This window comes from Gigantopelta aegis, chromosome 4, assembly GCF_016097555.1.
Source record: "Gigantopelta aegis isolate Gae_Host chromosome 4, Gae_host_genome, whole genome shotgun sequence".
In the NCBI taxonomy this organism is placed as follows: domain Eukaryota; kingdom Metazoa; phylum Mollusca; class Gastropoda; order Neomphalida; family Peltospiridae; genus Gigantopelta; species Gigantopelta aegis.
This window is the reverse complement of record NC_054702.1, coordinates 66,337,254-66,352,129: the sequence shown is the minus strand read 5'-3', so window position 1 is coordinate 66,352,129 and position 14,876 is coordinate 66,337,254.

Here is a 14,876-nt window from a genome sequence, read left to right as displayed (position 1 = left end):
TTTTATTTAACGACGCACTCAACACATTTTATTTACGGTTATATGGCGTCAGACATATGGTTAAGGACCACACAGATTTTGAGAGGAAACCCGCTGTCGCCACTACATGGGCTACTCTTCCGATTAGCAGCAAGGGATCTTTTATTTGCGCTTCCCACAGGCACGATAGCACAAACCATGGCCTTTGTTGAACCAGTTATGGATCACTGGTCGGTGCAAGTGGTTTACACCTACCCACTGAGCCTTGCGGAGCACTCACTCAGGGTTTGGAGTCGGTATCTAGATTAAAAATCCCATGCCTCGACTGGGATCCGAACCCAGTACCTACCAGCCTGTAGACCGATGACCTACCACGACGCCACCGAGGCCGGTCCTAGGTCTTGGAGACTGACCCTTCCCAGATCCCCTGTCTTATAAAGCCAATGATTGCAAGTACCATTGATAAATATTTTAAATCGTCAAACTTTGTCCATCTTCATCTTTTCATTGATAATTTTACATGGTTATCGCAGTTTGAGATTGATTGAAACATATTTTATTGCATACAATGTAGCCCTCTCCTAACAACATACAATAATGACAATATGACAATAGTTTGAGATAGTCGTGACCAATACGCCAAGTCCTTCTCAAAGTATAGTTACTCAATACTCGAAGGTATAATACTAGATACCATAATGATGTTGTCGCAGAAGAAAAAAAAGTTAATTGGCATAAAGGGGCAATGAATACTTCATGATAAAGGAACTCTGGAATAATAAAATTGGGAAATTAAACTCCGATCTTTTGCGAAAGTGCGATGAACACTTTATGCACTAAGGAAGAGGTGTAATGACAGTTGTTCTCGTTAAACAGTCTGTCTTGCCCAAACATGCGCGTGTTCATTATTAATACCAAACTGATCGTATTAAGTGCCATCAGGCCAGCAGAACATTCTGTGCAATTTTCCTCTTTCTTCAGAAAGAGAACCTCGGCATTTTTTTTTCAAGTTGTTTGGTTTTCCAAATGAGCTGTAACATATGAATCTCATTATTAAAAAAAAAAAATGTCCTCAGATCAGAGTTCAGGGTTTTGTTTAAAAGCACAGGCGTTAGCATTTCGGCCACGTTTCGTGTTTTGTCGGATTAATTGGTAGTGAGCGAGTTATTAAACGGGTTGACTCGGCGTGTAAACAGACGTCGCTGGATACGCACACGAGAAGACTTGAGGCTGAAAGGACGAGTTCGGGTGCACAATGCTTCATACGCCAGAACGTTATCCATCGAATCCTTCTCTCGCGTTCCACTTATTTGGCGGATAATCGCGTACTACAGCTCAAAACCAAATGCATCTCTCTCTCTCTCTCTCTCTCTCTCTCTCTCTCTCTCTCTCTCTCTCTCTCTCTCTCTCTCTCTCTCTCTCTCTCTCTCTCTCTCTCTCTCTCTCCACAGCAATAACTCGTAATAATTGTATAGCATTCAGAAGTACTCATGCTCTTTCTTTCTCTGTGAGTAAAACAATCATCGAATGAGTTCTGAATGAGAGAAGAAGATGAGGAGACGAGAAAAAAAAGTGTCCATCAATATAAGCCATTACATGTCTGCATCTGTCATCAGTTTGAAAAGTCCATCCCCCGGGGACGTTTGCCCGATGTCTTGAAGAAACTCGAGTGGTTTGTACACACACATAATATAATATGGAACATCCAAAAAATAACATGGACCGTTTCTATGTCCAAGAAAATTGTTTCGCAAACACTGTTTCGTTGTGTTTGAAGAGCTGTGAGTGAATTCCTCATAATGAAGCTGTGGAGGATCACTCTGAGTCGGAAAAAAAGAGAGAAATATCTAACACTTCATATTTCTGTCAAAGTTCACTAACTAATCGTACTCAATTATTTTTCTTCGTTCTTGAATCCGTTCTTTGTACAGTCAGCTTTTGTACTTATGTAAACAGTTTGTCTAGCATAAGAGAATAATTAAAAACTGGGTTCTATGATTCCTTGTATAAATCCGTTCTATAGTCCGTAACACAGGGAACGCCTTTTTTCATACTACATGTATAACATTTACTATAAGTTATTTATTTCTGAGCAGATTGGTTTCTAAATTACACACAAAAATAGTTTGGGTTGTTTTGGGTTTGTTTTGTTTTTTTGTTTGTTTGGGGGGGTTTTTGCGGGGGGGGGGGTGTTATTTCAAAAAAACTTTTACTTTTCACAAAAAATAAAAAATTGTGTAGGAGAATGGGACGGACTATAGATTATTGTTTATTATTTCACAATTCACAATTTATTTTATTTTTATTTTTTTCTTTGTTATATATTTCTCTGAACAACTAATATTTGTGAAACCCTGCTTAGTCATAAAAGTATAGCTCTACGTTGTCAGTGTGATTTTTCGTATATAGCAAATAACGAAATTCTTAACACGCCCACCTTTATAAAAAGAACGACACAAGAAAAAAAATAACGATCTTCAGAAAATATAAGAATGAAACTGTAGGTTATTTCCAGAAGTATATACGGTATACCGTACTTAGAAAGGAATAGGTTCCTTGGGGAAATAATGAGATTTGTATTAGTTTTAAACTAAGTAGCAAAGGGAATACGAGTTAGATAATTAATTAATGCAGCTACGTGGACAATCATGGATAAGACTGGAAGATTCCAGTTATGACAACAAACAAGTAAATAAAAAAAAAAATAAAAAAAAATAACTAACTAAAACACAAAAAAACACCATATCTCTATATTTGTTAATTTTGGAACCTTTGGTTTCTTTTCTTTTCATAGATGTTAAAACCAAACAAAAATGCCATTTCGCTTAGTTTTGTTATTTATTTCGGATGTTAGGGGTTTTGTTTGTTTGTTTGTTGTTGTGGTTTTGTTTTTGTGGTTTTGTTGGGGGGGAGGGGTTTCAGGAGGTTTTCATGAGTTCTAAAAATATATACATATATATTTTTAAATCATTATTATTAATATGTAGGTGAAAGGAAAACATACACAACATTTGATCTGGACCCGTCGTGTGAGTGTACAGAGACGTGTGTGTTTTAGGGTAGAAATCACCGCTCACCGCTGCTCAATGCGAGTGTGTTTTAGGGTAGAGGCGAGTGTGTTTTAGGGTACAGGCGTGCATGTTTTAGGGTAGAAATCACCGCTCACCGCTGCTCAATGCGAGTGTGTTTTAGGATAGAGGCGTGTGTGTTTTAGGGTAGAAATCACCGCTCACCGCTGCTCAATGCGAGTGTGTTTTAGGGTAGAGGCGTGTGTGTTTTAGGGTAGAGGCGTGTGTGTTTTAGGGTAGAGGCGTGTATGTTTTAGGGTAGAAATCACCGCTCACCGCTGCTCAATGCGAGTGTGTTTTAGGGTAGAGGCGTGTGTGTTTTAGGGTAGAGGCGTGTATGTTTTAGGGTAGAAATCACCGCTCACCGCTGCTCAATGCGAGTGTGTTTTAGGGTAGAGGCGTGTGTGTTTTAGGGTAGAAATCACCGCTCACCGCTGGTCAATGCGAGTATGTTTTAGGGTAGAGGCGTGTGTGTTTTAGGGTAGAGGCGTGTGTGTTTTAGGGTAGAAATCACCGCTCACCGCTGCTCAATGCGAGTGTGTTTTAGGGTAGAGGCGTGTGTGTTTTAGGGTAGAAATCACCGCTCACCGCTGCTCAATACGAGTGTGTTTTAGGGTAGAGGCGTGTGTGTTTTAGGGTAGAGGCGTGTATGTTTTAGGGTAGAAATCACCGCTCACCGCTGCTCAATGCGAGTGTGTTTTAGGGTAGAGGCGTGTGTGTTTTAGGGTAGAAATCACCGCTCACCGCTGGTCAATGCGAGTGTGTTTTAGGGTAGAGGCGTGTGTGTTTTAGGGTAGAGGCGTGTGTGTTTTAGGGTAGAAATCACCGCTCACCGCTGCTCAATGCGAGTGTGTTTTAGGGTAGAGGCGAGTGTGTTTTAGGGTAGAAATCACCGCTCACCGCTGCTCAATGCGAGTGTGTTTTAGGGTAGAGGCGTGTGTGTTTTAGGGTAGAAATCACCGCTCACCGCTGCTCAATGCGAGTGTGTTTTAGGGTAGAAATCACCGCTCACCGCCGCTCAATGCGAGTGTGTTTTAGGGTAGAGGCGTGTGTGTTTTAGGGTAGAAATCACCGCTCACCGCTGCTCAATGCGAGTGTGTTTTAGGGTAGAGGCGTGTGTGTTTTAGGGTAGAAATCACCGCTCACCGCTGCTCAAAGAGTGTGTTTTAGGGTAGAGGCGTGTGTGTTTAAGGGTAGAAATCACCGCTCACCGCTGCTCAATGCGAGTGTGTTTTAGGGTAGAAATCACCGCTCACCGCTGCTCAATGCGAGTGTGTTTTAGGGTAGAGGCGTGTGTGTTTTAGGGTAGAAATCACCGCTCACCGCTGCTCAATGCGAGTGTGTTTTAGGGTAGAAATCACCGCTCACCGCTGCTCAATGCGAGTGTGTTTTAGGGTAGAGGCGAGTGTGTTTTAGGGTAGAAATCACCGCTCACCGCTGCTCAATGCGAAACAGTTCTGGGAAATCATGACTCAAAACTCTCTAAAAACGTCGTTCGCCCCCTGAACACGCGCCTTCCCGGAGAGGTGAATGTAGTAACATGAATGAATGAATGAAAGAATGAATGAATGAATGAATGAATGATGAATGAATGAAAATAAAATAATATTTAAAAAAGAGAAGAAAAAAAGCCGACCTTCTTACGTTCTGTGAATCAAACAATGTTTCGGCTTGATTGAAAAAATTATAATAATAACATTATTTATAACTTATTAACTTACGTATTAAATATTTCAATTACCTCACGGGTCAAAATACCGATTTTTCTATTACGTAAATTAAAATTGTTAAATCTAAAAAATGTTCTTTACCATTGTTTATTTTAATTGATTTTTTAAAAAAACCGAGAGCTTTTATCGTTTATAATAAGTTTCTTATTGTTATTCTTCAATGATATTCTTTTCTTTTGGGGGTGGGGGGTCTTCGTTTTTCTTTTCCTCTTGGATGTGTAGTTTTGTGGGGTTGAGGGGGTTATATATGTACACTAAAATTAATCATGAAAACTGATTGAGAAAAATGGTTTTCCTTTTCGTTTTCTTTTTAAAACGTATTTTTTTAAATTATTTTATTTCAGTTATATTAGATAAAACAAAGTATTAATGAAAATAACATTCATAACGAAAATGCCTGGTTCTGATCTCTCTAATGTCTATAAGCATCGTACACGATGATGGATATATATATCCATAAAAATAAAATAAGCATTCTGACTCATGTACCTAAGTCAAAGGCCGTAGTATCTGATTTCCTGTCTGTGGGGAAAATGCATATAAAAGATCCCTTGCTGAATTACGAAAAATGTAGCAGAACAGAACAGACCTTTATTGCTCCCAGGCCGTTACACAACAGCGGGTTTCCTCTTATGACTACGTGTCAGAATTACGACATGTTTGACATCCAATAGCCGATGATTAATTAATCAATGTGCTCTAGTGGTGTTAAACAAAACAAACTTTAACATTTATCAAAGTATATTATTATAATATTATGTATATATAATAACATCCAGAGAATTAAAATACGTTACCATTCCATAAAAGTTCTAAAATAGTTTAAGCATAAAGGTGGTGCTTTGATTGGCGAGCTGTAGATCATCCCAACGAACAAACTGCCCGTTTTGAACCTAGAATTCCAGTTATTAAGAGGTACGGGCGTCGTATATCATTCCACTAGGTTTATTAAGCCGTCCTTTAGACAGATCTTACAAGGTGTCTTCTTGGGTAAACAATAACAGCTTTCTCGCCACACACACACCCTAGAAAACACACACATCGGGGAAACTGCGATGGTTTAATTAAATCTCGTACAACAGGATTTCATTATTTTCATATAGTAGATTTGAGGAAAGACAAAATTAGATTTTTCGTATGGTAAAATAATATAATTCCACATATTAAAATGTAGGTGATGTGCGCGCTTTGTGTCTTATAGTTAGGCTTGCTTGTTGCGTCTCTCTCTCTCTCTCTCTCTCTCTCTCTCTCTCTCTCTCTCTCTCTCTCTCTCTCTCTCTCTCTCTCTCTTTGTCTGTATCTCTACATATGTATCTCTCTTTCTCTTCCTCTTTCTTTGCCCCTTCTCTATATCTCTTTCTCTGTCTCTCTCCCCCAATGGATAGTTGTACTTAATAAGGAAAGAAGTTCTTTCATCGACATGATTAACTTTTAGATTTGTGTGCGATTGCAATTACGTTGTTGCTCTCAATCTTTATCAACGCATAGTTATTTGTTTCTTTCGATACAACCAAAATTCACACTCTCTCGACACATTTACACTTGTGTAACGACCACATTAAGCATGCAAACTCAAAAAAGCGTCATTAGGCCAACGAGGGACAGTTTAAAAAAAAATGCATTTTATGATGTCTCGTTTAATCTCTGTGTCCACATCCGGTCCAGAGCGGCCATGCGTGAACTCCGAGCAGACGTCTCGACAGCACGTTCCTCCGTCGCTCTAGAGTTATCTGCCCCTAGTCCTAACTGTAACAACTTCGCACCACATGCAAACGCAAACCTGCTCCTGTGAGCACTAATGTGTTGATTTTGGGAGCCTTTTCTCTCCCGTGTTTGTCTCAAATCAAATTTAAAATGTTTACCCGACGAAAATAAAGCAACGACGGGCGACCCGCTACATTATGAGCTCCAGATAATTTGATGGTACACAAATTAAATCCAAGTTATCTCGTTTTGTTGGTAGGCAAATATTTTTCTTACCTAGGTATATTGGTTTGGTGAACTCTAGCTGTGGAAAAGGCACACCTAAAGTGCGAATTGGGCGCTTTGTTTATCAACTGTTTCTTGTTCGTTTGTTTGGTGTATGCCGATATGGCATTTGTGTCAAGTTTACCGAAAGATTTCACATCTTTCAATTCGTACGTTCGTTATAAACTGGTGAGTTCGCGGCGAGAAGTGCATTGACAATCATTGTTTAGAAGAAATCTTTATCTAATGATGCATTATTCTGTTTAAGACTGGGTTTGAAACGCTGTGCAGTTGGTAATCCTAATGGCTGAAAATCTAGTTCTGCTCGTTTGTTTGAATATTTGTTTACTTTTCAACAAATACGTAATGCGATTTACAGCACATAAAAAGAAAATTTCATCCTATTAAGATGTTTCCTTGTAAACAAACGTAGAATAGAAGAGTAACAAAACATGTTAGAATTTGAGGAAACGAGTGGAGACAAGACACACACGCACATAAGCGTGCGAGACAGGCTGGGAACAGCAACCTAGTGCTGGAGCAAATCCTCAAATTGGGGCAAAAACAATAGAGATATTCGGGCAAAATGAGCTGTCCTGAAACCTTCTCACTATGTTTTTCCATCGTTCTACCCATAATAATAGTGCATGTAAATATGCATAATGTTTTGTTTTCAACCCTATATAGCTGTTTGACAGTAATGTTAATATTAAAGCTGCGGTGTCTGGAATATTTTTTATTATTTAAGCATTTAGAATAGATGATCCAGTTCTGTTTGGTACATAAAAGGCCCACCACATCGCTATAGTTTCGCAATGCTCGCTTATCTACATTACCTAGGTCAACTGCAAACCCAATGGCCAGCTTGTTTTTCTTCAATTAGTGGGACGCCATTAGAACTGGGAATTTACCCGATTTGCGCAGGCGCTGAGCTTCTCACGTGATTTTGAACACATTTAACTGTCTTGACTGAGGGGTCGTCTCATACCTCCAAAATATATTTATATTCATAGATGTATGGTACAATACTTTTCCAGGGGTCGGTGGGGGATTTGCCTTGAAATTTTGACAGTGACCAGCGGTTGGCATACGCGTTACATGTAAGGGGGTGTTAATAATTACGTAACGCTCTAGGGGTAGAGGAAGAGGGCGGTATGTTCGATATACGTAACATTTATGAAGACTATATGTTATTTCTATTCATTACTTAGACCTAAAAATTTGGTGGGTTTTTTAAATGCGCGGTCGGTCTAGGATCGATCCCCATCGGCGGGATTGTTCCAGCCAGTGCGCCATGACTGGTATATAAAAGGCCATGGTATGTGATATCCTGTCTGTGGGATGGTACATATAAAAGATCCCTGTTAAAAAATAATAATAATATAAAAAAATTGTTTAAATGTAGCGGGTTTCCAAGGCGCGTGTGCAGGGATTTCAGCGGGGTTGGGGGTTATAGACTGCGTTGAGCGAAGTTTATATGGGGCCATGTTCCCTCAGAAAATATATTTCTATTTTTTTTATTTTGGTCAGCGATGTGTTTCGACCCCAGTGCCCTCTTCCCTGCACATGCGCCCGTTTCCTCTCTTAGATTATATGATAAAATTACCAAACGTTTGACATCCAAAAGCAGATGATTATTAAATCAATATGCTCTAACACTGATGTCGTTAAACAAAACAAACTAACTTTACCCTTTCCAAACGAAATAATCTTTATTTGAATTTGTCGATTTTACCATACGTAAAATAAAAAAGTGAAAATGGTCATTTTCTACTTTAGTATATTTTATTAAAAATATTTACATGATCAATGTGTTATACAAACTAAACTTTGAAAGTTCTACTAACACTTTATAAAAGATTAATTCTTAAATAGGAAGGTACGATTGTCGATAGTACGTTGTCAAGATCAAAACCGGTTTTAACGAAAGAATAGTACGTATCCTCAACCGAACGTTCTTTGTACAGCGCAAGAATTCTCATCCGCAGACTCACCTGTTAACTGAAATTGACAACAGGCTGTCGTTTGTGGTTTGCCAAGCAATGGCCGCACAGGCGACGAATCGAGCGTATACTTTTGACGTTCTCCGTTCATAGTGAACACACACGAATTTTTTAAAACTGCAGTTGGACTTGTATTTCATATTTGTGCATGATATTATTATATAGTAACCAGACACTGTAACTTTAAATTTTCTTATTCAGATTCAGGCATTTTTGTTTAATTCGTGCAAAAAGCAGTCTGCCCCCCCCCCACCACCCCCACCCCATACACACACTAATATGGGAGCCCGTATGCCTATTCACATGTACATACACATATAAGACCTATACGCACGTACGCACACACACGTGTATATATCTATATTTAAACTTCTCGGCTTGTTGTTTAAAATATGGATTCAAGGTGGGGTTGGGATTTTTATTAAGTTTTATTGGGTTTTGCTGTTTTTGCTCAAATATTTTAATATAAAAAGCCTTTTTTTTTTTTTTTTCATATTAGAAAGAAATAGTTTATTTATAATTAATCAATTATAAAAAGACCATAAACAGTAGAGAAGCTAAAGTAATAAAATGTTTTAGGGATTTAATTTTTGTTTCTATTTATTATAAAACGTTCACTTAACCAAATTGTCAGTGGAGTAGTCCTAACTTGAACCCATTTAATATTTACCGAAGAGAAGCCATCAGAATTCGAAAAAAGACTTTCATGTTTGCTATTACAGTGCATTCTTTTATGTTTTCACAGGTGCATGTTATCTGCAGTTCAAGAACAGGTTGTTTTAAATCCCGCTGACGACTTTTTCAAATCCAGTGCGCTATACCGGGTTCGATTTATATCCCATTAAGCAGGGCCCTGGCATAAAAACGAAGTTAAACTTGGACCACGTAGCCATCTTGTAATCCTGCACAAACACGCGGCTTACACCGGACGTTGGCGTGTTCAAGGCTACCGTGGCCGGAAGTGTCGAAACAGAACAACGCTTAGGACTGTCGACAAAACTGACCGAAGTTGGTGAAATCGGGTCTTAAAAGCAAGGCGTACACTGTACGCAACCACTTAGCGGCACGCATGCTCTGACAAAGATTTATGTTTGTTTTGTTGTCCTTCACCAAAGGTTCTAGATCTCTTTGAGCAATGAATATAGCGTTTCAGTATATCTTCCGCGTTATATAGATCATTGCTATACGAACGTGGGAATCGTGTATACCAATATATACTAAAACAAAAAAGTTTAGCAATTTGGTATTACTGTATTGTACTTTAAAATACAAACTACATTCAGTGACATGACAGATGTGCATTTCATTTTGTATTGAAAACCTATGATGCGTAACTGGGTCTGATTTCACTTTGAAAGTCACGGTGGCGCAGTGGTTAAGCCATCGGACTAAAGGCTGCTAGGTACAGGGTGCGCAACCCGGTACCGGCTCCCACCCAGAGCGAGTTTTAACAACTTCGTGGGTAGGTGAAAGTCCACTACACCCTCTTCTCTCTCACTAACCACCAACCAACTAACAACTAACCCACTGTCCTGGACAAACATACCAGATAGCTGAGGTGTGTGCCAGCGTGCTTGAACCTTAATTGAAAATAAACATGAAAATAAGTTGAAATGAAATGAAATTCACGAGTTTTTATTTTATTATTATTAGTAGTAGTATTATTAGTATTATTATTAGTATTATTATTATTATTAAGAACCTTTACAAAATTGCTGAACTTTTTTGTCTTAATATATATGTAACGACACTTAACAATGTGATTCACAGTTGTCTTGTTTTCTACAAATACATTAGTTATACGTACATGTGCATTTGGTGTTAGTGGAACGTTGTGATCGATCATTCACACGTTTTTGTTTCCATTATCCAACCACTCCACTACGTATTGTAAAACCATATGTGTCATGTAAACATGTTTTTTAACATTTGATGTAGAGGTTGATCTATATTTTGCAGATAACTTGTTTTATTAATTTTAATTTAATTTATAAAAACAAATTGTAACAAAATATTTCGATGCCTATTAGTTCCCTTTATGTGAGACATATCGATGCCTATTCCATGTAAGACCTGTGCGCGCGTGCGCGCGTCTGATTAGCACATTTGGTAGTAATTACAATAATGTGACATTACATTACTTTATTCCATTCGTATTATATTATGGACTTCATTATTTTATTGTATTTGTATTATACTATTGTCTCTATTACGTTATTGCATTTGTATTAATACTGTTGTACTATTCTCTCCTGTAAACTCTATCTTGTCACTATAGTTTATATATCATGTTCCTCATATGCCGTCTGTTCCTGTTCGAAAATGACCCTAATTACGAGAGTAGTTTTATCCGATACCAGTCACCCATTAAATCACATTTAATCATTTGACTCCATTTTATATACAATGTAATGGTCTCCCTTTTGTCCAAAATGTTTGTTTCAAAGTTTGTTTTGTTTAACAACACCACTGGAGCACATTGATTACTTGATCATCGGCTGTTGGATGTCAAACATTTGGTAATTCTGACATGTAGTCATCAGAGGAAAGCCGCTACATTTTTCATAATGCAGAAAGGGATCTTTTATATGCACTTTGCCACAGACAGGAAAGCACATACCACGAAAATTCGAAATAAAACTAAAACAATATTTCCTTGGCCCAGTGCTGTACATAATTAGCGTTTTGTCTGTAGCACTACTCAGATGATGGAAACCCTTATACGAAATGGCCTTTTGTCATTTTTTTCAAAACTAAAAACCCCTAAAACAAACACATTTCATTAAATCGCGTATCGCATGTCCTCCCCTGTACCCCCTTTTTTTGGTGGGATGGGGGAAGAGGGCTTTGTTTGTTTTGTTTGTGTATTTGTTTGTTGTTGTTTTTTTGGGGGGGTTGTGGCTTTTGTTTCTTGGGGGTGTTGTTATGTTATGATTTGGGGGGATTTTTTGCTCTTTTTTGGGGGGGTTGGGGTTTTTTTTGGGGGGGGGGTGTTTTTATTGTTGGAATTCTTGTTGTTTTGGTGGTTCTTGGTGTTTTTTTATTCTTGTTTTTTTTATAAGTTTCTTTTTTCAGTCTGTTTTTGTTTTTGTGTTGAATTTTTTTTTTTGTGGGGGGGGTTATGAGTTGGTTTTTGGTTTGGTTTTGTTAGAGGTTTTTTGGTGGGTGTGTGTGTGTGTGTGTGTGTGTGTGTGTGTGTGTGTGTGTGTGTGTTCTTTTTTTTAACATCATTATTATTTCTTGAACCTCTTACAATACCGTGTCAACGCGGTCTGGTCATATGTCACCCGTCAACGCGGTGTTATATATTTTATTCATAAAAATTAGTATTGAGTGTTTTGTTATCTCATTTGATAAGATATCTCGAATACTCTGCCATTCAAAACAGACAATGGAGTCTTAAATTTCAAATTCATCGTTTTGCTTTGTGCATTGACATCATCGTTACGGGCAGTTTTTGGCTTCAAGAGGGTGATAAGCGATATGCTATATTTGTTAATCCGACACCCTGTCACCAGACCTGAAGTGTACGGGTTAGATCCCCGTCCCGGGGGAACGTCTTCCCGACAGACCCCGTGTGGGTCATTTTACATTCAAACGTATGAGAATTTCGATTATTTGGACAATTAATATGGCACGGCTTGGAAATATCGCTAATATATTATTATCACAATCCGACTGAAATAGGATTAGGCGTTGGCCTTCTTATCTTAATATCAATATCAGATTGCTGCATTTGTTTAATGTGTTGAATAGTAGTTATATATAGCCAACAGGTACTGTCTATATAGTAAAAAAGAAAGAAATGTTTTATTTAACGACGTACTCAACACATTGTATTTACGGTTATATAGCGTCAGACTTATGGTTAAGGACCACACAAATATTGAGAGAGGAAACCCGCTGTCGCCACTTCATGGGCTACTCTTTTCGATTAGCAGCAAGAGATCTTTTATATGCATCATCCCACAGACAGGGTAGTACATACCACGGCCTTTGATATACCAGTCGTGGTGCACTGGCTGGTACGAGAAATGGCCCAATGGGCCCACCGACGGGGATCGAGCGAGCGCATCGAGCGAGCGCTGTACCACTGGGCTACGTCTCGCCCCTGCCTATATAGTATGATAGACAGTTATACATTATCATCGTTATATTACACGTTTAGCTTGAAACTTTACGTTTTCGCGTGTAGCTCCATTTGGTAAAAACATCACGTCCTAGACAAAAGAAACTTCGTTTGTAACTGCTAAATGTTTTAAATTTTAATTTTGAATTAAAATACTCGAGCGTTCAGCATAAACGTACGAGACGGGGGGGTGGGGCAGATGGGCAGCATCCCACACAGTGCTGGAGAAAACTTCAAATTCGGGCAAAAATTATAGAAATATTCAGGAAGAATGTGCTAACCTGAGACCTTTATACGATGTATTTTTTATTATTCTACCAGCAAAATTCGTTGTAATTCATGTAAAAATGCGTAGTGATTAGTTTGCAACCCTATATAGCTGTTTGGTAGTAATCCTAATATGAAAATAAATCTTATTCAGATCCGGGTATTTTCGTTTTATTCGGGGAAAAACAGTCTACACACACACACACACACCACCACCACCACCCCACCCACCCCCCCACCCCCCCCTACAAAAATGGGAGCCCATGCGTTTATGGCGTTCAGCACAATGTTAGAGATATTTCTGAGTTTGCTGCATTGTAAGATGTTTCCGACTAATAAAATATTTCTACGATTAAACTTACATATTAAATATATTTTCTTGTTTAAAATACCAGTGTCTGTATATGCAATGTGTTTCTGGTTGTTTTAATATTTGTAAGAATCCCAAAATGGATTTTGTCTTCAAATAATTTCGTACGTACGAAAAAAAAATATTTTAGGAAATAAAATGAAATTTAACCTAGTACAAATATTAGAACGATCAGAAATACGTTTATTATACAGCCACTAATATTTTAAGCAGAAAAAAATATATTTGATGTGTAATTACAATCGTTAAAAGGTATCTGTTAGTCGGTAGAATCTTTAAAAGTGCAGCAAACTCAGGAATGTCCCTTTAAGTTTTCACATTTCTTACAAACTTGAGATGAACAGCTATGTATGAACCTTTGAGAGACACCGAATCAGTTTTATGGAACACGAGATGTTTAGTTCCGCGGCATGTTTCTGCTTTATGTAAATTTATTATCGTCTTTGTTCTTTACCTGAATAGGTATTGTTCATTCATCGATTCCTTATCCATTTGGTAAAACAAATTAACGCCCTGATTATCCTCATAAAAAAAAAAAAAAAAATCCAAAAATAATTTTATAAAAAATAAACCATATTAGCTTCTAGCTAGCTGTTATATTACATCAACAAATATTTAAATTCTAGTAAATTAGTGTTTAATATGGGTTTTTTTTTATCAATAACATATTTGATGTTTACGGCCTTTTTAATTTTTTCATTCATTCAAAAAATTGTCAAATGGCATGGGTGGGCCACTGACGTTTTATGTCTATACATTTTTTTTTACTACAATTACTGTCATTAAAAAGCATGTTCGTAGAATTCAAACAAATTTGTTTTAATACATTTATATAAATTATATAATACATGCATATGAAATCCGTACATCAATTATTGAGTATAGAAGAAAACTGTATTTACTCTTTTCCTATTTAATTATAACGATGAATTGAAGTAACATCTCTATTCATATATGAAAAAAATATAAGAAGAGAATTCCCGTTACTTTAAAAACTAATTATTTCAAAGTTTTATTCAAGTCCTACGGAAATGTTTTATGTTTCAGAAAGCAAAATTATGGGCGTTTTTCTTTACTTGTCTATTAATTGTGAGGGTAATAAAAAGCAAACAGCACATATGCCAATGGGCGACTCTCTAATTCTTATATCTGTTTATTTTCCCATATCTTCCCACTCGCATTTGAATCACAACTCAGTCACCCCTAACCGCAGTCTATACCCACTTTGTGATTTTTCAAGTGAATTGCGGAGCCGGTTACACCCAATAACGTGTTCATAACGGGATTTATTAAAACAGGTTCATCTTTAAATACCCCCATTCTTAATAGATACAAAAAAGGGAGTCTGGAGTATGATTTTGC